Source organism: Halichoerus grypus, chromosome 8, assembly GCF_964656455.1.
Source record: "Halichoerus grypus chromosome 8, mHalGry1.hap1.1, whole genome shotgun sequence".
Classification (NCBI taxonomy): domain Eukaryota; kingdom Metazoa; phylum Chordata; class Mammalia; order Carnivora; family Phocidae; genus Halichoerus; species Halichoerus grypus.
Genome location: NC_135719.1, coordinates 13,150,853 through 13,174,827, shown reverse-complemented (window position 1 = coordinate 13,174,827; position 23,975 = coordinate 13,150,853). Strand labels below are relative to the sequence as shown.

Here is a 23,975-nt window from a genome sequence, read left to right as displayed (position 1 = left end):
TTTAACTTATTGGTTTAATAGAAGATTAGACAAAGCAGAACAGATGATTAATAGATGGAAAAACAGATCAGTAAAAAATATCAAGATTGAGAGACCAAAAGAAAAAAAAAAGGTGAAAAACAAGGGAAAAAAAAAGATATGGGACATATATCGAACACAGCACTATCCAATAGAAATATAATGGAGGCATCAAATGTAAAAAAAGATTTTTCCAGAAATACAAAATCTGAAAAATTTCCTCACAAGAATACCTGCACTATAGGGAATGTTAAAGGACATTCTTCAGGCAGAGGGGAAAAAATATCAAAGAAATATCAATCTATAAAAATAAAAAATCAGAAATGTTGTCTGAATGATATGGATTGAATATGTACCCCCTAAAATTCATTTATTGATATCAAATCCCAATGTGATGATATTTGGAGGTGGGACCCTTTGGTGGTGATTAAGTCAGGAGAATGAAACCCTTATCAATGGGATTAGTGCCCTTATAAGAATAGGCCAGGAAAATAGCTTGCTCTTTTTCTGCCATGTGAAGAGAAAGGAGAATTCAGCTATCTGCAACCCAGAAGAATGTTCTTACCAAAACCCAACCATGCTGGCACCCTGATCTCAGACTTCCAGCCTCCAGACTGAGAAATACATTTCTATTGTTTGTAAGTCACCCAGTCTATGGTAGTTGGTTCTATCAGCCTAAATTGACTAAGGTATAAGTGTAAATACATAGGATTTTAAAAAATATTTCATTTTCTATAAGGTAGTAGACTGCTTAAACAATGTAGTAGGGAAGTTGATAACATATGTAGATTTACAATGCATATAAACAAACCAAAAAGGCTAAGGGTGGGGAAATGGAAGTATATTGTTGTTAGTTTCTTACACTACACATGAATGCATATAACATCACTTGACATGAGACTGTGATTAAATAAAAATGTATACGATAGGGGTCCTTGGCTGGCTCATCTGTAGAGCATGCAACTCTTGATCTCTGGGTCATAAGTGTGAGCCCCATGTTGGGGGTAGAGATTATTTTAAAAAATAAACTTATTAAAAATACTATAGATATACTCTAAATCATAAAGCAACCACTAAAATAACAAAGGGTTATAGCTAATAAAGCCAAAAAAGGAGAGAAAATGGAATCATAAAAAATATTCATTTAATCCAAAAGAAAGCAGGAAAAGAGGAAAAAGGAAATGAATCATAGCCAAGACAATTAAAAAACAAATAGCAAGGTGGTAGATTTCTGCCCACCATATTAATAATTATATTACAGGTGAAATGTGTAAATACCTCAATTACAGATCAGAAATTGTCAGATTGGATAAATAAAGCAAGACCCAAATATGCTTCTCATCAGAAACTTACTTTAAAGTATGTAGAGTAGTATAAAGACACAAATAGGTTAAAATGTTGGAAAAAGACATTTCATGCTAAGCTTAATCAAGATAATGCTGTTGGGGCACCTGGGTGGCTCAGTCAGTTAGGTGTCTGCCTTCAGTTCAGGTCATGATCCCAATGTCCTGAGATTGAGCCCTGTGTCAGGTTCCCTGCTCAGCGGGGAGTCTGCTTCTCCCTCTCCCTCTACCCCTCCCCCCTGCTTGTGCTCCCTCTCTCTCTGTCTCTCAAATAAATAAATAAAATCTTTTTTTTTTACAGATAATGCTGAAGTGGTTATATTAATATAAGACAAACTAAATTTCAAAGCAAAAATATTACCAGAAATAAAAGTTTTTCTGTAATAATAAGGAAGCCAATTCATCAAGAAGGTATAACAACCCAAAATACTTACACACTTACTAATGAAGCTTTAAAATACATAAAGCAAAAACTGATAGAACTGCAAGGAGAAACAGACAATTCCATAATTAGTCTCTCTCTAATTGACTGGACAAGTAGGCAGAAAATCAATAAGGCTACAGATGACTTGAATAATATTATCAACCATTCTGATCTAATTGACCTAATTTATAAAATATTGCAACCCAAAAACAGCCGAATTCACATTGTTTTCAACTGCATATGCACAATGTACCAACATATACCATACTCTGTGCCATAAAATAAGTCTCAATATATTTGAAATGGTTCAAGATGTGCAAAGTATGTTTTTTGATCACAATAGAATTTAATTAGCTTACAGGAAAAAAAAAACTAAAAGAACCCCAAATATTTGGAAATGAAATGGCACACTTCTTTATAAACCACAGAACAAAGAAAAATTAAAGGGATTTTAGAAAGTCTTTTGAACTGAATGAAAATAAAAACATAAATTCTGGTTTCAGTTCTGACATGTAAACAGCTTGGAAGATGTCACTCTCATCTTTACAACAGAAAAAACTGAACAAAACCAAAAGCAATGACTCTTCTTGGGCTCCTCAGAGAACAGAGATCAAAGGACAAGCTGCCATTCCAAAACTGGGGAGAAAAGCCAATGCAGGGAGTCACAGCTGAGGTATACACACCTGGAGCAGACCTGCTGGAGTCATAACCTGGTAGGAACACATCATGGTAATTTTGATGAATTGCTGGAAGCTGAGTGTGGACTGGTGTGAGAGGGAAAACTCCTGGCTGCTTCAGTCTTGCAGAAACCCTAAGGTTTACCTCTAGGAACTCCATCAGATTCTCACAGTCACAAAGTCCCTTTTGTGACTTTGGAAGGGGAAGGGGAAGATTCTTTATTGTGACATATTCCCCAAGAGGGCTCTATAACATAGCACTGCCTTCCAAGGAGCAGAAAAACTATATCCATCTTGCCTTATCTCAGATGGAGAAAATAATTTTTCCCATTTCAACTCCCACTTGCCTTTCTGTTTCGCCAAAGCCACGTGGAAGGGGAAGGGGGAATTATACCTCTGAAGAAACACTTGTGAACATCCATAGCCCAGATAAACAGGTCCACTAAAAGGCTGAAAATAACCCATAAGATTATAAAATGCTTTCCCTTGCCCATACGTTGCTACCACACTGACAGAGCTTCAGTATAACAGTGCAGTACAGTTGAGCTAGCAGCCAGATGCAGACGTCTCTGAGAAGGAGCCCTTAGGGAAGGATGCAAAGAAGGGAGAGAGGGAGAAAGAAAAAAAAGGAAGAACTTTAATAATAAAACCAGATAGATATTACAAGAAAGGGAAAATACAGACTGATAACTCTCATGAGCACGGATGCAAAATTCTAAACTAATCATTAGCAAATCAAATCCAACAATGGGTAAAAATATTTATACACCACAAACAAGTAGGGTTTATTGCAGTTATGAAAGGCTGATTTCACAATAAAAAACCAATCAATGTAATCCATCATATCAACAGCCTAACGAAGAGAAATCATATGATCATGTCAACGGATGTAGAAAGAGTATTTGACAAAATCCAACAACCATTTTTGATAATAACTCTAAGCAAACTAGAAGTAGAGGGAAACTTTATCAACCTGATGAAGATTGTCTATGAAAACCCTGCAGCTAACATTATATTAAATGGAGAAAAAATGGATGCTTTCCCCCTGAGTTTGGAATCAATGCAAGGATGGTCTTTTCTCACCATTCCTATTATACATTGTAGTAGTGGTCTCAACTAGTGCAATAAGACAAAAAAAAAAAAAACAAAACAAAAAAAAAACAGGTGTGTAGATTGAAAAGGAAGAAATAGAATCTTTATTCATAGATGACCTAGTAGTTCATGTAGAAAATCCCAAGGAATCTACAAAATAACTCTTGGCAATAGTAAGCAAGTATGGCACGTGAAACAAGGCTAATATACTAAAGTCAATTGCTTTCCTGTATGCCAGTAATGAACAATTGGAATTTAAAATTAAAAAAAATATTATTGAAAGTAGCATCAAAAAATGGAATACTTATATGAATCTAAACAGGATCTACATGTGGAAAACTACAAAGCTCTGATGAAATAAATCAATATCTAATCAAATGGAGAGATATTTTATATTCATGAATTGGAAGACTCAATATTCCTTTATATATTTTGAGGCTCTGTAGAAAGATACATATATGTTTATAATCATTATATATTCTTGATGGAATAACCCTTTTGTCAATAATGTCCTTTGTTTCTGTTTTTTTTTTTAGATACTTTATTTATTTTTATTTTTTTTATTTTTTTAGAGAGAGAGTGTCTGCATGTGCAAGTGGGGCAGGAGGGGAAGAAGGAGAGGGAGAGAGAGAGTCTTAAGCTGCTCAGTGAGGAACCCCACATGGGGCTAGATCTCACGACCCTGAGATTATAACCTGAGCCAAAATCAAGAGTGGGATGCTTAACTGACAGAACCACCCAGGAGCCCCATATCCTTTGTTTCTTGTAATAACTTTTTACAAAGTCTATTTTGTCTGATATTAATATAGCTACCCCAGCTCTCATTTACTCTTTGCATGGAATATACATATATATTTCAAAGATTTTATTTATTTATTTGAGAGAGAGAGAGAGTGCATGAGCAGGGCAGAGGGGTAGAGGGAGAGGGAGAAGCAGACTTCCCACTGAACTGGGACCCCAATGTGGGGCTGGATCCCAGGACCCTGAGATCATGATCTGAGCCTGAAGGCTGACACTTAACTGACTGAGCTACCCAGGCACCCCTGCATGGAATATATTTTAAAACAATTTCACTTTAAACTTATTTGCATCTCTTATAGACAACAGTTAGTTTATGTGTTTTTTCAAAATTCTTTCTGCCAATTTTTGATTGGTGAGTTCCATATGTGTACATTTAAAGTAGTTACCGATAAGAAAGAACTGACTTCTCTCATTATACGAATTATATTATTTTATCTTTTTTTCCCTCATTTTCACTGTTACCACCTTTTGTGTTTGATTGATTTTTTCCTATTATATCTTTTTATTCCTTTCTCATTTCCTATTCTGTATATATTTCAGTTATTTCTTAGTGTTTACCCTGGGTATTACAATTAACATCTTAAATTTATAACAATCTAGTTTGAATGAATACCAACTTAAATGATATGCAAAAACTCTACACCTATACAACTCTGCCCCCCCTTATATTGTTATTTTTTACAAATTACATTGCTATATATTGTGTGCCCATTAACATAGATTTATAATTGTTTCATGCATGTTCAGTTTGAATAATATAGGCATAAAAATGAGTAACACGTCAAATATAATGCTAGGTGTTACATTTACCTATGTAGTTACGTTTACCTGTGTTTTTTATTTTCTTATTTTTTCATATGGCTTCAAGTTACTGTCTAGGGTCCTTTCATTTTCGCTTAAAGAATTCCCTTTAGCATTTCTTGTAGGGCAGGACTATAAAAGTGATGAACTCCTTCAGCTTTAGTTTATCTGAAAATTTATTAATATCTTCCTCATTTTGGAAGAATGGTTTTGCTGTATATACAATTATTCACTGAAAGGTGTTTTTTCATTCTTTCTTCCATCACTTTAATATGTCATTGCACTGCCTTCTGACTTCCATGGTTTTTGATGAGAAATTGACTGTTAATTGTATTGAAGATCCCTTGCACATGGTGAATTTTATCTATTTTACTTCTTTGAAGATTCTCTCTGTCTTTGATTTCTGACAGTTTGATTATAATGTGTCTCAGTGTGGATCTCTTTCAGTTTATCTTGCTTAGAGGTTATTGAGATTCCTGGATGTGTAGATTCATGTCATTCATCCTACTGGAGAAATTTGGGGCCATTATTTCTTCAAATATACTTTATATTTCTTTCTCTCCTCTTCTGGGACTCCCTTTAAGTGTATGTTGTAACACTTTATGGTGCCCCTTATCTCCTTAGGTCTGATCTAGTAAGTCCAATATCCAGCTTTTGTCAGGGAGAGTTCTATGAATATTTTTCCTTGTAAATGGGCCACACTTTATTTCTTTGCATGCATAGTACCTTTTTGTTAAAGACTGAACATTTTGAGAGTCATAATACAGTAATTCTGGAAACCAGATCCTCCCCGCTCCCCCAGGTTTTATTGTTGCTGCTTCTTGTGAGTTGTAATTGCTTAGTGGCTTTTCTAAACTATTTTTTGAGACTGGATTATTTGCTATGTGTGGTCACTCAAGTCTCTTAATGGTGAACTAGTGATTTTTAGAGATTTTCTTAAAAACATGGAGCCACCACCACCCACCCCTGGGCCAAATAAATAAGGAAAAACATTACTATTTTGGTCTTTGCAGATTATCTTTGTATTAGGGCACTTCTTCACAATGCTAAGCCAGGCCATTTACAATTCTACCTCAGCCTTTACTTCCTGCTTGATGGAACCTGACAGTCAGCCAGAGTTGAAAGCTTGGAGTCTTCTCATTCTTTTCTGAGCACGTGTCCAGCTCTGGACATATATGTAGCCTTCTAGATTTTTTATTATGTTTGTGTTTCCAAACACACCTACAAAATTCCTGAAAATTTAACAATTGGCTTATGTGACTTGCTGTTTTCTGGTATGAACTGGCTTAAGGACACCCCTGATTTAGTGTTCCCAGGAATAAAAATGTAAAGAAAGCAGAAGGGAAAGAAATCAAGCAGGGGCATCTTTCAGACAAAGTTCCAGCTTCAGCTTAACTTTGCAGGGATGCTCAGGAGTGGAAATTATGCCATGGGGTTTCTTACAGGTTGTGGAAAGGGAACTGGGCTTCCAAAGTCCCACATGAATCAGTTTTTAGCTAAGGGCTCCTTTGGGGATATAAACTCCCAGGCACTTTTGGCTCTCTACTTATGGGACAAAGGGGATCCAGAAGTCTGAAGGTAGTCTTCTCAAGAGAATTGCAAGAACGGGTTCTTAGAAACAAAAGAGTAACAAAACCAGGGAGGGGGACCCATAAATAATAAAGGAGAATTATGGGGATCTGGGTGGAGTATGGACATGTCCATAGAGTCCATTCCTTACACTAGTCTGATCCACTTACATCACATTAATTTCACTCTATCCTATTATAGCTTTTTAAAGGTGTTGGGAAGAGAAAAAGGAAAACATTAAAATAGAGGAGTTTGTAGGATGAGCCATAGCTCCCACTGCTGTAGTTGATCAGAACATCATAATTTACAGTCTTCTACTAACTCTTCTAGATTCTACTCACTATTACCACTTCTGCTGGTCTAGATGGTTTGTTTGTTGAGATGATCCCTTTATCCTTGAGGGGCTTTAGACCCTGGGTCTGTGCTTTTATCAGAGTGCAGTTAGGCTAATTGCTTTTTTGTAGTCAAACCTGGATATGGAGGCCCCAAGATCTCTTGGGCTCCAAATGCATTCCTCTCTTCCTATATTATGTAGAGCAATCCCATTTTTCATGATGATGAGGATATTACCCCACCAGTAGAGTAATTTATTTCTTTGCCTAGTCTACCGGTGTGAGAATCCCAATATGACCATGCAGCAGTTATAGCTCTGTATTAATGGAATTCTTACCGTTAAATCATTCCTTCTCTGGGATACAAGCCTTCTAGATCTGTAGAACCTAAAATTGTTGGGGAGGAAAAATAATTACCATACAACAGTCATTGGTTTAAGTTGTTGGTGATGGATAGTACCATAAACTTGTTACACATTATCTGTCAATATTCAGGCTAACAGCTTCGAGATGATGTGTTATATAATATGACCAGTGGATCCTGTGGTTATATGTCCATTGTAGTTCTCTGTGCTATAAAGTGGGCCACTTGGTCTGGGACAATGTCATTGCATGATCCCATGGCGGTGGTTAAATAAATAGTCTGTGAGCCTCTGGACAAGAAAAGTGAACCCATACCCAATGTACAAGACAGTTCTAATCAAGAAAATTCTTATTTTCAGGATGTAGATAGACTGGTGTAATCATCTTGCCGCTAAGAAGATGGGTGGTCTCTTTAAGGGATGGAGTTACATTAAGGGCTAAATGTTTATTGCTGCGGCCACCAGGCCAAACATTCAATAGCTAGATCAGTCTTGGTAAGATGAAACCCATACCTCTGGGCTCATGCATAGTCTATCATTATGACTACTCAATTCATGGCCCCATTATGCATACATTAGAACAGCTGAGGATAGAGGCTGGTTTATAGCTATCGAATAAATCATCCTGTCAACCAAGCCATTTAGTGTTTCTCCTGCAAGTGGATGTTCTCTGGTGGACCTGAATCTGTGATACACAGATCCTCATGCTTTGTGCCTACTCCTGCAGCACCGTACCTATGCATTTCCCGGGGTGGTAAGGATGATCTTGTCAATAAATGGTGCTGGGGCAACAGCATATCTCTAATAAATGATTGATTGTCTAAAACTAAAATAATAAAGTGTCTTTCATTTTTAATATATGCAAAAGTAAAATGCCTGACAACAATAGCACAAAGGATGAGAGGAAATGGAAATATCTTCATGTAAGTTCTTACATCATAAGAGATGTTATATACTATTATGAGAAGATAGAGTATAAGATAAAGATGCACATTTTAAACTTTAATCACTAAACTATAAAACAAAGAGGAATTACTAATAAACCAATAATGAAGGTAAAAAGGAGACATGACAAATAGTAAATTAACTCAAAGGAATGCATGAGAAAATAGAAAGGGAACAAAGAACAGCTGTAAGAAATATAAAACAGGTAACAAGATGGCAGATTGAACCCAAACACTTAATAACTGCATTAAATGGAGATGTCTTAAATACCTCAAATAAAAGGTAGATATTGTCAGACTGAATTAATAAGCATGATTTAACTATGTACTCTTTAAAATAAATACGCTTTACAGGTAAAGATAGACATATGTTAGAAATCAAGGAACGCAGTAAGACATACAGCACGCAAACACTAATCAAAAGAAAGTTGCACGTTCCTGCCATAGGGCCTTTACACTCATTGTGTCCCCTGCCTAGAAGTCTCATCATGAAAATCCCCATGGCCAACCATCTCACTCCTTTGAAATCTTCTCCCAAATATCATCTCAGTGAAGACAACTCTGGACACCCCTTTGTTAAAAAGTGGAAACCTAACCACCATCTCCCCCTCTCCACAGTTATATTCTCAATTCATTTACCCTACTCTATTGTTATTTTCTATAGGGCTGATCACCATCTAACATACTATTTGCTCATTTATTATGATGATTGTTTATTGTTTGTCTCTCCCCACAGGGCATAAGCCCTGTAAGGCCAAAAGTCTTTGTTTTGTTCACTAATGTTATCCCCATGCCTACAATAGTGTCTGATGCACAGACAATCAACTAGTATTTGTTAAATCCATGCTGAATTAAAGTAAAACGAATGTGACTGAGGGTTCTAGAGGGAAAGGGGGTGGGCGGATGGGTTAGCCTGGTGATGGGTATTAAAGAGGGCACTTTCTGCATGGAGCACTGGGTGTTATGCACAAACAATGAATCATGGAACACTCCATCAAAAACTAATGATGTAATGTATGGCGATTAACATAACAATAAAAAATTTTAAAAAAAGAATAAAGTAAAATGAATGCGAATGGGATAAAAAAAAAGTTGAAGTGACTATATAAATTCGGATGAAAACTTCAGGAAGAGATAATGACCAGGAATAAAGAAAAACATTATATAATGATAAAGAAGCCAAGATATCAAGAGGACATAATAATCTTAAATGTGTAAGTACCTAATAGAGAGCCTCAAAATACATGAAATAAAGCCTTATACAACTGAAAGGAGAAACAGGCATTGTGTAAAACTATAGTTAGAGATTTTAGCTCCTTTCCCAGTAATGTATAGAATAAGGAGACAAAATCAGTGAAGAGAAGGAAGACTTGAATAACCTGACAGAACACTCCAGTATGAGCTATAACCACAATGAGATACAACTACGCACCAACTAGAATGGCAAAATTAAAAATGAAACAAAGCAAAGTCTTGCCAAAAGTTGTTGGTGAGGATGTTGAAGCGGTTAAAACTCTTATTTACTGCTGCTGGGAATGCAACATGGCACAATCCATCTGGAATTCACTTTGACATGTTATTTTTATAAAGTTAAATGTAGATATAACCAAGGACACAGGAGTCTCACACCTATTTTTTTACCCAAGAAAATAAAAATGGGTGTCCACATAAAGACTTGTATATGGTTTTTCATAACAGCCTTATTCAAAATAACCCAAAGCTGGAATAGCAAAGATGTCCAACAGGAAGTGAAGAGATAAAAAATTGTGGTATATGGATTGGAGTGTCCTTTGACCATAAAATAACACAGAGTACTGATACATACATACAACAACATACATACAATATACGTACAACACCATACATACAACACCATATAATAACATACAACAACATAGATGGACTTCAAAAATGTTATGCTGAGCTGGAGAAGTCAGACAAAAAAAGATGGCATACTCTATATTTCCATTTACATGAAACTCTAGACAAGACCCAGCAATGTGACAGAAGTGGATCGATGTGCCGCTGGGCACGGGGGTACCACAGGGGAATGTGGGCAAAGGGGAACGAGAAAATATTTTTGGTGTGATGAAATGTCCTGTATTTAGATGAAGTTGATGTTCACATGAGTATATGTATTTTCATAAATTGTTGAACTGCACACTTAAAATCGGTACATTTTATTGACTACAAATTAAACCTCAGTAAAAAGAAAAGCAAACATTCATCTGGAATAGAATATAAATCACACAAGAGGGCATTATGTAATCAAGAGTATAAACAATCACAACTACACGTAACAATAGGGATAAGTCCCATACACAAAATATTGAGAGATAAAAGCCAGACATTGAAGAGTGTGTGTTCAATGATTTCAGTGATATAAAGTTCAAAACATTGAAACTGAATCTCTGCTGTTGGATGTTAGAATGGTGTTAACCTTTGAGCAGTGGGTGGTAATAGGAAGGGAGCCCAAGGAGGATCTGGGTTGTTGGCAATGTTCTATTTCTTTTTTTTTAAAGATTTATTTTAGAGTGGGGAGAGGGGCAGAGGGAGAGGGCGAGAGAGAATCTCCAGCAGACTCCCTGCTGAGCACAGAGCCTGAAACGGGACTTGATCTCAAGACCCTGATCTCACGGCCCTGAGATCATGACTTGAGCCAAAGTCAAAGCTGCCCGGGTAATGTTCTATTTCTTAATTTACAGTGTCAAATGCTGGCATAAAGCAAAGTATGGTTAAAGTGTTATTGAGAAGGCAGAACAGCAGGAAAGCACAAGCATTGCTGATGGAAATGCAAATTGGTTTAGCCATTCCTGAAACCTTTGTTAGTTTCTAAAATGTTACCATACACTTACCAGGTGACCCAGACAACCCACTTCTGGATATGCATCCCAGAAAAATGAAACTTATGTTAAATCAAAAACTATCCATGTATGTTAACTAACTGGAATTTAAATAAAAACCAAAAAATAAAACCTCTCCATGAATATTTGTAGCAGTATTAGTCATTGTTGCCCATCCCTGGAAACAACCCCCATGTCTTTCAGAGGATGAAAGGATAAGCAATCTGTGTTACATCCACACAATGGACTACAACTCAGGACTCAATAAGAACGAACTCTCGATACATGTGACCATATAAATAAATCTTAAGGGAACTGTACTAAGTCAAGTTTTCTCAAAATCATGGCTCTTGACTTTTCTGGAGGCTGGATGATTTGCTATGGGCCTATCTGGTGTGTTGTAGGCTTTTCAAGCACATTGCTGGCAATCCCACCCCTATACATAGGAGGCAGTAACATTTTCCCTTTCCAACTCATAACAATTAAAAATGTCTGCAGACATGGCTGAATGTCCTGATTGAGAATCATGTTCACCCTTTTGACTGAGTGAAAGAATGTAGTCTTAAAAGATTACATATTGTATGATTCCATTTATATGACATTCTGGAAAAGTGAAAAATATAAGAACAGAGACCTGATCAGTGGTTGCCAAGGGTTAAAGGTGGGGAGAGTCTGAACACAAAGAGGCAGAACAGGGGTATTCTTTGGGGTGTTGGAATTGTCATGTATCCACTGAGAAATGCTGATCTGTGCCTCCATAGATAATAAATATATAACAATAAGTATATCATTGCTAAATATAGTAGAGTACATAATTTTAAAAATTGAAGAAGTGAAATCAAACTAAACAAAAGCAAGTATGGTATAAACGGAAAAGAATATTTTGACTTGCCAATCACGGGGTGATCTTGGCAGAAGGGTTTTCAGTGAGGGTCAGAAGAGAGGCAAGGAGGAGTCATTTTTGTAGGATGCCCCATGAGTTCAAGTTAAGGAGAATGGAAGTCACAGGGCCCGCCCTGTTAGAAGTGCATGGTATGGTCCTTGACTCTTGCTCTATGGGGAGGCTGTAGAGGAAAAGCAGAGACATAAGCCAACATTCCTAATAAGGCTGAACACAGAATGCAGCAGGTAAATTCCCTTATGCTAAAGAGGGCCAGGCCCAGTGTGAAACCTGGGTAAACTCACTGGGGACATTCCCCATGGCAGAGGTATCCAGAAGAGTTCATCCTGTGCCCAGAGTGCACCGTGTGTCCTAGCCTCTTACAGGAGGCTGGTGTGCAGCCACACTGGGGGACTCTAAGATAGAGCTACTGGGCTGGGGGTTCCTGAGTTGCACTCTTCAGAGGTACACCCTTACACTGTCTCACCAGAGCCCACAACTCCTATTTTGGGGTTCTCTCCACTGAGTCACTTGGAGTATTTCGATGCCCTGCACTCTAAATTTTGCAGTGGCTAAAATTGTTCTTGGAGCTCCTCTGTTCTGCTATCTGGACAGTAGTCATGTCTGTTCCAGGGACCTTCTAAAGGATCCCACCAGAGAAATTGAGTTGCGATGACCTTTTCCAAGACCACAAAGTGTGGGCATATCTGATCTCCTGGGAGCAGAGTATGGTCTCTGGATTATTTGATTTCATAGGTTCATCATGTTCTGTTCTCCATTTATTTTCTAGGAGACCACCTGGAGATGCATAGGGCAGATGATACGCAGATTGGAACACGGAACAAGGAGGTGAAAAACAGACTGTATCTTGCAGAGAATGGAGATGTCAAAGGTCAACTAGATCTTTGGTCAAAGGGCTGGAGGTCAAAAATTAGGTTGAGTTATGGAACAAGGCAAGTATGAGGAGCAATGGGAAATGAATATGTGGTATGGTCCGCATGAGCAAAAGGAGAAACAAGCAGTTTATTTTATTTTTTTTTTAAAGATTTTATTTATTTGACAGAGAGAGACACAGCGAGGGAGGGAACACAAGGAGGGGGAGAGGGAGAGGGAGAAGCAGGCTTCCCGCCGAGCAGGGAGCCCGATGCGGGGCTCGATCCCAGGACCCTGGGATCATGACCTGAGCAGAAGGCAGACGCTTAACGACTGAGTCACCCAGGCACCCCAAAACAAGCAGTTTAAAGTTTGGTGTTGAGACCTAGAAAACCCAGACTAAAGGTAAGCCAAGGTTTGTCATCACAAGAAGGGGAGGAGTACACAGGCAGGAAACAGAACTCAAATGAATTTCAAAGGAGAGAAAGTCACCACTTAACCCAGGCAGATTTTTGACCCAGAGCCTTGCTGTGTAAATGGAATTCTATTTCCCAGGGACCTCTGAAGCCAGGACTGCTCAGAACATTCACTTGCTTTTGCAATTGGAACATTAGAAGTTGACATCAAGATGGCAGGGACTCTTGTAACTTTCTGTAAATTCCTAAGACCCAGGGGATTCATAGGACAGCTAGAGCATATATGAAAACCCACTGAGCCTTTCCTTTTTCCTTCAGCTTAATACTTGTGAGCCCAAACAATCCAGATTTCAAAAAATATTCAAAATTGCTATTTCCTTTAGAACATATTCAGGACATAGGCTGAGGTCTTAGGAAATACAGAAATGAGTAAGCTGACACTCGACATGTAAAAGATGTATCTTTAGTGTAAAGCTTTTATGTTGTTTGGGAGGAATGGGAAGATGTGATAGAAATAAAATGGAATTGGACTCTGAGTAGTCAAAGTCACTAACAATTTGGGGGCCAAGGGAGGGGGGTAAGATCACGGTGCAGTCCTTACAAATAATTTAATATTTGCCCTGGCCATTGGGGCATAACCCATTGCTTTTTAAAATGACCACAGGGTTCCTTATCTCTCTGTCTTTGTACTTTGGTGGATCCCCATAAACAAATGTGTATTTATCTTGCAAGCCTCAGCACAAACTCAACCACAAGCCCCTCCTGACTTCTGACTGCTCACTACTGGGTTGAGCACACGTTTTCCCCGGTGCTTACACTCCTTCCCTGTTTGTCTCCCACCACATGTGCAAGGACAATGGCTATGTCCACTCTCCCTTGGCTGACAGGGTTTAGTACCTGAAACATATGTTCAGTAGTGGTCTGTCCCATTAACGCATGACTCGGTGGCCTTCAATCAGAGAGGACTGGCTTCAGTCTAGGCCTCAGCACTTACAAGTGTGTGACAGCGAATTCTCTCCAACTTATTATACCTCTGTTTCTTCTCACACAGGAAGAGAACACAGGATCCTTTGTGAGGACAAAATGGAATGACTTGTGCAAAGCACTCAGCCCAATTCATCAAAGTAGAGAGAAAATACAACAAACTTTCATGGATCTATCAACTAGCTTGGTTGAATTTAGATTATTTTCAAGATCTGTTTTAAAAATCTGTGGTTCCCAAACTGTGTGCCACAGGGAACTCGTAGGAATGCCATCGTATGTTTTTAGTTTTCAAGGGACACATGGGGACATTGGACACCTCACAACCATTACTATCAAAATTTTTGGACTCTAAATACTTAATAAAGGGAACCTTTAGATGTTTCTTTCAGCTTGGGTAGCATCACAAAAGAATGGAGATAATAAAGGTGCTATGAACCAAGAAAATTGGGAATCTCTGCTTTAGAAATTTTTTTTTTTAAATAAAACATTACAATTGTACCTATAGCCTCTGTGGGTTTGTACCTCTCTCTTCCCATTTAAAGGAACTACAAATCTGAAATTTGAAAATTGACACTTTCTTTTTTTAAAAAGATTTTATTTATCCATTTGAGAGAGAGAGAGAGTGCGAGCACACACAAGCGGGGGGAGAGGCAGAGGGAGAGAGAGAAGCAGACTCGCCGCTGAGCAGGGAGCCCAACACAGGGCTCCATTGATCCCAGGATCCTGAGATCATTATTTGAACTGAAGTCAGAAGCTTAACTGACTGAGCCACCCAGGTGCCTCTGATAACTTACACTTTTATTAATATTTTTATGTTTTCATTGCACATTTTCTTCCATGTGCATAAATCATATTATTTTTGTATGTTTGACGCTTGACATAAATAGTGTCAGGTACATTATCTTTCCTGAACTTGCTTTTTTTCTACCATGCACTGATACACACTCTCTTAATTGGTATTACTTTATAATAAATATGAATATCTGGTAGGGTGAGTCTCTTTACCTTGTTCTAATTCAGAATTATGTGGGGTTTTTTTGTTTGTTTGTTTCCAGGGTTTTTTTTTTTGCCTTATGTTTCCCATATAGATTGTAGAATGAGCATTTTAGTTCTACCAAAAACCCATTGGATTTTGATTAGAATTGCATGAAATTTATATACTAATTTGAAAATAATTGGCATCTTTATGAAAGCATGTCTTCCAATCCAAGAGCTTGCTTAATTTCTTTACTCTGCATCATTCAATAAAATCTGTTTTCCCTCCATAGAAGCTAGCTCATCCTTTTTTAGAGCTGTTTCTACCTTTTCCTACTGCACTGGACTCATCTTTGATTGTTCCTGACTTGCAAAATAATGGCTCTACATTTCACTATTAAACATAAAGTAGTTTGTAGTGTTGAATGAGATAATATTTATAAGTTAAGGTTTAGCTTTCTATGCTTTGTGTGTGCATATGTGTATATGCAAATCTTAGATGGATACTGGATTTTAATAAATTCTTGTTTTATGTCCATTTGGGCACTTTAGAAAGTTCTTATCCTTTAAATTAGTTTGTGTGATGAATTGCATTTATGGTTTTTTCTCGTCTTAAATCATCCAGGAAGTCTCATGATAAATCAACCTTGATCATAATGGTTTTAAAAATAATCAAGTGGTAACTTCTGTTTGCTACTATTTATTCAGGATTTTTGAGTTTACTTTCATGAGAGAGATTGCATAATACATTTTGTGCTGTTCTTTTTCAGTCTGGTGTCAAAGTCATTATTAACTTCAGAAAGGGAGTTAAGGAGGCTCACTTCATTTCTTCTACTTTCTGAAATATTATGTATAAATGCAGATAATGTATTTCTTCATTTTTGCAAAAATTAGCTCCTAAAACATCTGACCCAGAGTCAATTCAGGAAATAGACTGTCATTTACTGATTTTAAAAAATATTGTAATGGTTAAACATCAATTCTGGTTTCTGGTTCTTCTTGAAATACAATTTTTGTTAAGTTACTTGTGCAATTAGAAAATTAGATAAATATAATCAGAACTAAATAATTTCTAGAAAATGATCCATATATCTCAGTTTTTAATTAGTTGGTGTAAATTCATTCATGATTTTCTTTTACCATTATCTACACTGTATCTCCAATCGTGATCCTTTTATTTCCTAATATTTATTAAAGCCTTTTCTTTCTTTTCTTGCTCAACCACATCAGAATTTTCCATTTTATTAATTAAAGCAAAGGAAGCATTTTCCTTTTTTTTTTTGAGTGATTTTCTTTGTGTTCTATTTTATTAACTTGTGCTTCTGTATTTTTTCTTCCTTCTGACCTCTTCGGGTACCGTATCCTTATTAAGAATTTTCTTGGAGGTGGACACTTAGCTCATTTAACCTTCTTTCCCAACATAAAGATTTAAGGCTCTAGCTTTAGGGACATTCCCACAACTTTTCCCAGGATCCTGAGATCATGACCCGAGCCAAAACCAAGAGTCAGAGGGTTAACCAACTGAACCACCCAGGAGCCCCCCCGCCCCGCCCACAAATTTTGATATGAGGTATTCTTACTATTGTCCAATTCTCAAGAATTGCTTAATTTCCATGATGGATTCTTTGGCCCATGAGTTATTTAGATGTGTTTCATGTTCCCATGTGAATGGGTTCTTCTGGTTATTATGCTCCCATTCTCTGACTTAATTGTTATCAGACTTCTGGGTCTGTGTAATATTAAAGCTAAATTAACTGCTACAATGTGCTTTCTGGCCTAATACATGTGCTTAAAATAAATGCTGCCTCTTCACATCTTATGTTATTTTTTCTCAAATGGTTTGTGCATTCTCTTCTTATTGGTTTTAAGATCTCCTTATACAGTTTCGATGTTAACACTCTGTGCTATCCCGGTTGCAAACATATTTTTCAAAATTTATAATTTTCTATTGACTTTACTGAAGTCATCTTTTACCATGCTATTTATACAGTGAAATTTGCTTATCTTTTTTTTAATGCTTTATAGGATTCCACATTGCCTAAGGACCCCATCACTTTAAATGCATATAGACTCCTATCTGTTCTTGTAGGATTTTTATACATTTCTTTCAGAGAAAGATCCAGGGCTGAGGAATAAATTCATGTAATTTTATTTATTAAAAGACCTTTTATGAAAAATGCAAACATAAACACAAAATTTGGTACAAAAGTGAGTATTTGTCCAAAGTGTGAAAAGAAATCACAACAGAAAAAAAATTTAATATGTTGACAAATATCTCAACTATCCCCCTAATCCAGAAAGATGGCATAATATTTTTTATGAAATGACCGCTTAATACATGTCTGTAGTAGTGTTTTTATTTTCCTACATTTTTTGGCTTCATATTCTTTGATCACCTCACTACATAATTGCAATTGTATATTTTCCATAGAGAAAATAACAAGAAAAGTTATCCTTTCCTTTAGTAGAGTTGATCAAAAATTGTTTTGTTCTTGATAATTGGGATGTATCACACATACGAATTCAGACACCAACACATTCATTTTAAAACCTTTCAAATAGGAAATCTGAAAAACAACACTTCACTCAATTCCCAAAAAGAAAAAATCCATGATGCCTTTGTATTGGTATAACACTGCATTCTCGAGTTGATTCTTGAGAGGGGAGAACTTCCATTTTGACTAAATACCAATGAGAATTCCATCTTCTATCATCAATTGTATATATTCGATCATTGGAAGGCTTTCCACACATTGATTTCTGGCCCTGTACTCTCCAAACCTTGTTCTCCCCCACTACACCTGTTCTCCAGGTGCCGGGCGCAGTAGGACATGGTCATAATGTGGCGTGAGCTGAGGTTCTGTGTCTTGGTGAGAGAATGCTGAGTGGGGCGCTGTGATGGGTCAGAGAATGCTGAGTGGGTCAGTGCTAGCACCCTGGACGCTGATCTTACACTGCAACACTTATCCATAACTTAACGCAGAATGATCGCCAACCACAGGCATCTACCCCACCAGGCCAAAACTAAATGCATCCCTTATTCAATCTCCCCTCTGCCAGATCTCATAGACTCTGTATTTTTTCCAGTGCCATCTGATGACAGAGATGTAGGAAAGGAAGAATGGAAAGTGGGATAACCGACTCATCCCAGTTTGCCCGGGACTTGGCCGATTTTAGCACTGAAAGTCCCATGTCCCGGGATCTCTCAGTCCTGGGCCCACAAGGAAAGCCTATTGCTCTAGGGGAGAAGAGACAGCGGTCTTACCTGTTGGTGCTTAAAATAATTTTGTTTTGGGGCACCTGGGTGGCTCAGTCCTTTGGTCATCTGCCTTCGCTCAAGTCATGATCCCAGGGTCCTGGGATCGAGCCCCACCTCCGGCTCTCTGCTCAGTGGGGAGTCTGCTTCTCCCTCTCCTTCTGCCTGCTACTCTTTCTCTGTCTCTGTCAGATAAGTAAGTGAAATCTTAAAAATAAATAAATTAAATAAATTAACTTTGTTTTGCAAATTTTTGAGAACTTTGAGCCCACGGACACGGGGCTCGGCACTTCCTGGGGCATCAGAAGCGACCCATGCCAGTGAGAGGCTTTAGTTCAAGTCAGGGGCTAGAGATGAAGTTCTGGTAGCTTTCCCGTAAATTTGCTGAGTAGATCATTTAAGTCCTGAATCTATCTTTAATTTAAGTCTTTATCTGAAATTCATTGTCTACTTGCGTTCTTGACGTTTTCCCTAGTCTTCCTCCCTCTGGCCATAGTGCTCCTCGAGTGCTTTGTTATGTTTCTATGCCAACGTTCTGTGACTCAGGTACCACTTTTGGAGTCCCCATTTGTCAAAGAGGGGATGACGCAGTCTCCCCCTGGGGCTAGGAGAGTAGAAGCGGAGCGGTGTCCACCTCCCGCTGGGGCTCCCGGAGTGAGCTATGCCTCTGCTCCTGGAAGTTCCAGCCTTGGAAGCACAGAGCCACTGCCCCACTCAGCACGGCCGGGCATCTCCATATCGGGGAGCCTCGTGCATCTCCATATCAGGGAGCACCGGGCATCTCCGTATCTGGAAGCATTGAGCATCTCCATATCTGGGAGCACCGGGCATCTCCATATCGGGGAGTACTGGGCATCTCCATATCGGGGAGCACCGGGCATCTCCGTATCTGGGAGCACTAAGCATCTCCGTATCTGGGAGCATCGAGCATCTCCATATGTGGGAGTGCCAGGCGTCTCCATATCAGGGACCACCGGGCATCTCTGTATCTGGGAGCATTGAGCATCTACATATCTGGGAGCACCAGGCATCTCCATATCTGGTAGCACCAGGCATCTCCATATCAGGAAGCACCGGGCATCTCCACATCTGGGAGCACCGGGCATCTCCGTATCTGGGAGCATCAGGCATCTCCGTATCCGGGATCATCGGGCATCTCCATATCAGGGAGCACCGGGCATCTCCGTATCTGGGAGCATCGGGCATCTCCGTATCAGGGAGCACTGGGCATCTCCATATCTGGGAGCACCGGGCATCTCCGTATCTGGGAGCATCGGGCATCTCCATATCAGGGAGCACCGGGGATCTCCGTATCTGGGAGCACTGGGCATCTCCGTATCCGGGAGCATCAGGCATCTCCATATCCAGGAGCACAGCCCCTCCGGTCCCCCACCCATGCTGCGCAAGCGGCCCCAGATCTCAGCACGTCTTATTCCAAAGATCTGCCACTCTGCTCATCTTTACTACAGAAATCTCTGAGGCTCCTTTCCAGGATCTTACAGAGTCCGTGAAAAAAGAAGGCTCAGAGCAATTTGGTTTGGGTCTGATTTTCTGCTGTAAGTCCGGTAAAAAGCCTCAGCTGTGCCTAACTGTGGCCTTTTGCCCTGGGCGCGTGTGTGTATGTGTGTCCACAGACTTCTATACGTATGTGTACATATACAGTTGGCCCTTGAGTAACACAGGATTTAGGGGTGCTGACACCTGCACAAAAATCCCCGTACAGGGGCGCCTTGGGGGGAAGGGTAGAGTTGGTCGAGCAATGGACTCTTGGTTTGGCTCAGATCATGAGCTCATGGTCCTGGGATTGAGCCCCACGATGGGATCCACGGTCAGCGCAGAGTCTGCTTGGGATTTTTCCATCTCCCTCTGCCCCTCCCCCACCTCACAGTACGTCTCTCTCTCTTTCAAATAAATAAATACATTTTAAAGAAAATCCATGAATAACGTTTGACTCCCCAGAAACTTAACTGCAAATACACTACTGTTGATCAGAAGACTTACCAATAGTATAAACAGTCGATTCAAGCATATTGTATATATGCAATATATAATATTGCAGATATTATATACTGTATTCTTACAATGAAATTAGCTAAAGAGAATGTTATTTCAAACTTATAAGGAAGGGAAAATATATTTGTAGTATATTTACAGTCCTATAGTTATCGAAAAAGATCCACATGGAAGTGGACCCTCACAATTCAAACCTGTGTTGTTCAATGGTTAACTGTATATAAAACATTATGATACCATACAAACATATATAAAATACATGTGTACCCATCATTGGATCAATAAATGACATGATGCTGGACAACAGAAATCATTACCTAAATATATTTACATTATTTATGTATATTACCCTGCCTTCTTCAACAAAGAATTTGCATAGCTTGCCTTAATTTTAGCTCAGACTTAAGAAGATTCATCTATTCTTTTTTTAAAGGATTTTATTTATTTATTTGACAGAGAGAGAAAGAGGGAGATAGAGCACAAGCAGGGGGAGTGGCAGGCAGAGGGAGAGGGAGAAGGAGGCTCCCCGCTGAGCAAGGAGGCCGATGCGGGGCTCGATCCCAGGACCCTGGGATCATGTCCTGAGCTGAAGGCAGACGCTTAACCGACTGAGCCACCCACATGTCCTGAAGATTCATCTATTGTAATGCAAACAAAAGGATATTTCTCAAACAAAAAGAAACAGCCATCTCCTGCCGTCGTCTCTAACTCATTTCTGTCTGTTAAATGCCGGTGGGATAACTGTGGATGCACGAAGTGCTGTTGTCATTTCTGACACCTGAAACGTACAGGGTGTGGGTCCCCTCAGAAGAGCCTTCCGTGTTTTGGTTCAAGCATAGGAGACTATAAGCCTTACTGGAGACGCAGAGGCTGGAGATGTCTTTCACACTTGGCCGTTCTCAAGAGAGGCTGAAAATGTAAACTCAAAAGCCAACATACTCACTTGCAATGGACATTATACCTGGGGATGTGACCATTAAAGGCCACTTGCCACATCCCAAGGGAGAAGTCTGCTCAGAAAACCTCGTTGTGAGTCAGAATGTTCCAGGAAAGAGGGACCTGGGTGGCTCAGTCGGTTAAGCATCCGACTCTTGATTTCAGCTCATATCAGGATCTCAGGGTCGTGAGATCGAGCCCAGCCTCGGGCTTCATGCTCAGTGTGGAGTTTGCTTGGGATTCTCTCTCTCCCTCTGCCTCTCCCCCTCCTGCTCGCTGGCATGCATGCTCTTTAAACGACTGAATGAATGAATGAATGCAACCTTAGAAAAAAAAAAGAATGTTCCAGGAGAGGAAAGAACATCAAATGATTGCTGGGGTATGTCAAACAGGAATGGAACGGGGAAAGCATATGAACATTAGGTCATCCACATCCAGGTTCGAATTTTGGCTCCAATCGTCAGAGGTTGTGTGGCCTCCTGCAGGGACCTCTCCTTCTCTCTGGGCCTCTATTTCTTCTTCTCCGTAGTAGGGATGACACTTGGGATTGTGCTGAAGAATATCTGCTCTAGCTTGCTCCAGTATTAACTCACTTCACCCTCAGGACCGACCTGCAAGGTTGGAACCATGAGCCTGGTTTCACCCACGAGCGGAAAGAGGCACAGAAGGCGGCATATCCAACGTCCTGATCCCAGTGAGAGGCAGCCCTGGAGTTCCATGTCAGGTCTCTGACCGCTAAGTCTCCTTCCAGCCCCTCCATGGCACTGTGCGCCTCTCCCCTGAAGCACGTGGTAGTAGGAGGTCATCTATGCAATCTCACTCTGCACATGTCCGCATTTTCGGCAGTGTGAGCATGTGACTTGCCCCCGTCATAAACACCTCCAGCCACACTGCCCTGACCTGCCTCCCTTCCCTCTTCTGATGACATGGCAGCCTGGCCAGGGTAGTATATTGCATACATTTCCTGCTGTTCCTACGATTTCATTATCATAGCAGGTGGGACAATAGAGTTACACAAGACCACAGAGAGCTATCAGATGTCCCCTCGAATGCTCACCGAGTGCTTAATTAAAGTTTTTATAACTTTTTATACAGGTGAAGGAAACTTTTGGAGAGATGTAATTAAATCGCTAACATACATGAAAGTAGGTGAAAAGAGACTCTAACGTTCAATACATACTTGTCACCATCTGTCCCCACTCACCACACCATCCTTGTTTATTATGGAACTTAAGGAAGCCTCGAAACATGGGCCATTTTGGTCACCAAAATAGGCTATTCCTAGAAAATATACGTTTTCATCTTTTTTAAGTATAAAAATTAGGATTTTGTGCCTTATTGGCAACACATGTGGCTTGTCATTGTCAAATCTGGGCTCGGATGTGAGCTTCCCTGTGTAGAGTCTGTCTCTAACCTGGGACCAGTGACTTCCCTTCTTTGGGGTCTAGTTTCTCATTTTTAAATGGGCCCAATGGTTTTCTCTCTATAAGCTGTTCTGGGGCATAAACAAATGAGCAGATGTTAACAGACTTAATATATGAGTAATATAAACACTCTCTCTGCAAAAATGCCTACTGGGAAGGTGGGTATGGATGCAGGTGTGGTTTCTACTTGGGGTAGGGAATGTGGTGAGGCAGGGCGCTCTCCAGGAAAAAACAAAACAAAACCCACAGGTGGATGTCACATCAACCTGCATTCAAACTTTATCACATACCTGCAAGATTCTTAATCCATCAGGGACCCCAAGGTATCAACTGAGCTTACAACCTATGTAGGAGAGCTGTGAAGATAAAATTGAACAATGGCTAGGAATAGGGACAGAGGGACAGCGGGAGGGGGACCCAGGCAGGAGGAGTATTTCAAGATTCCCATCTAGGGGTTCCTGGGTGGTTCAGTCAGTTAAGTGTTTGGCTCTTGGTTTCAGCTCATGACCCTGGAATCAAGCCCCATGTCAGGCTCTGAGCTCAGCAGGGAGTCTACTTGAGGTTCTCTCCCTCTGCCTCTCTCCCTGCTTGTTCTCTCTTGCACTCTCTCTCTCTGTCTCTCTAAAACAAACAAATCAACCTTTAAAAAAAATCTCCATTTCTCCCCCTTCAGCTCCTCCTCCCAACGCAACCCCCAGAAATGCAATGGTTTTACCAAGAAGAGAGAGCACAGGGCGGGCACCATGAAAAGCTTTGATTTCTTCCCCTTTTCTTGCTGCTTCCCTCTCCTTGGGACTTGTGCTAAGAACTTGGACTGTACAATTTCATATCATTTAAGAAAGAAGGGATATTAGGGGGCTGAAGGGTTAGCCACTTGGCAAACATGAAAGCCTGCTCCAAGACATCTTTATAAGCTCTATGCCCATCGGGGTGCTCCTCAGAGCTGCCTCCCTGCAGAGCTAACTGAGGCTTCAAGACCCAGCTGCTTATGCCCTGCCCTTCAACACGGGGC

The 23,975-nt window shown here is 39.7% G+C and overlaps 1 long non-coding RNA gene across 1 annotated transcript in view; it reads right to left on the bottom strand.

Moving 5' to 3' along the window:
- Nucleotides 1-3,034, bottom strand: part of LOC144382845 (uncharacterized) — a 147,829-nt gene extending 144,795 nt beyond the window's left edge. The window contains exon 1 of the long non-coding RNA XR_013450276.1: nucleotides 2,959-3,034. This is a non-coding gene — a long non-coding RNA (uncharacterized LOC144382845). The remainder of the gene's footprint in view (nucleotides 1-2,958) is intronic.
- Between the last annotated feature and the right edge of the window lie 20,941 nt (nucleotides 3,035-23,975).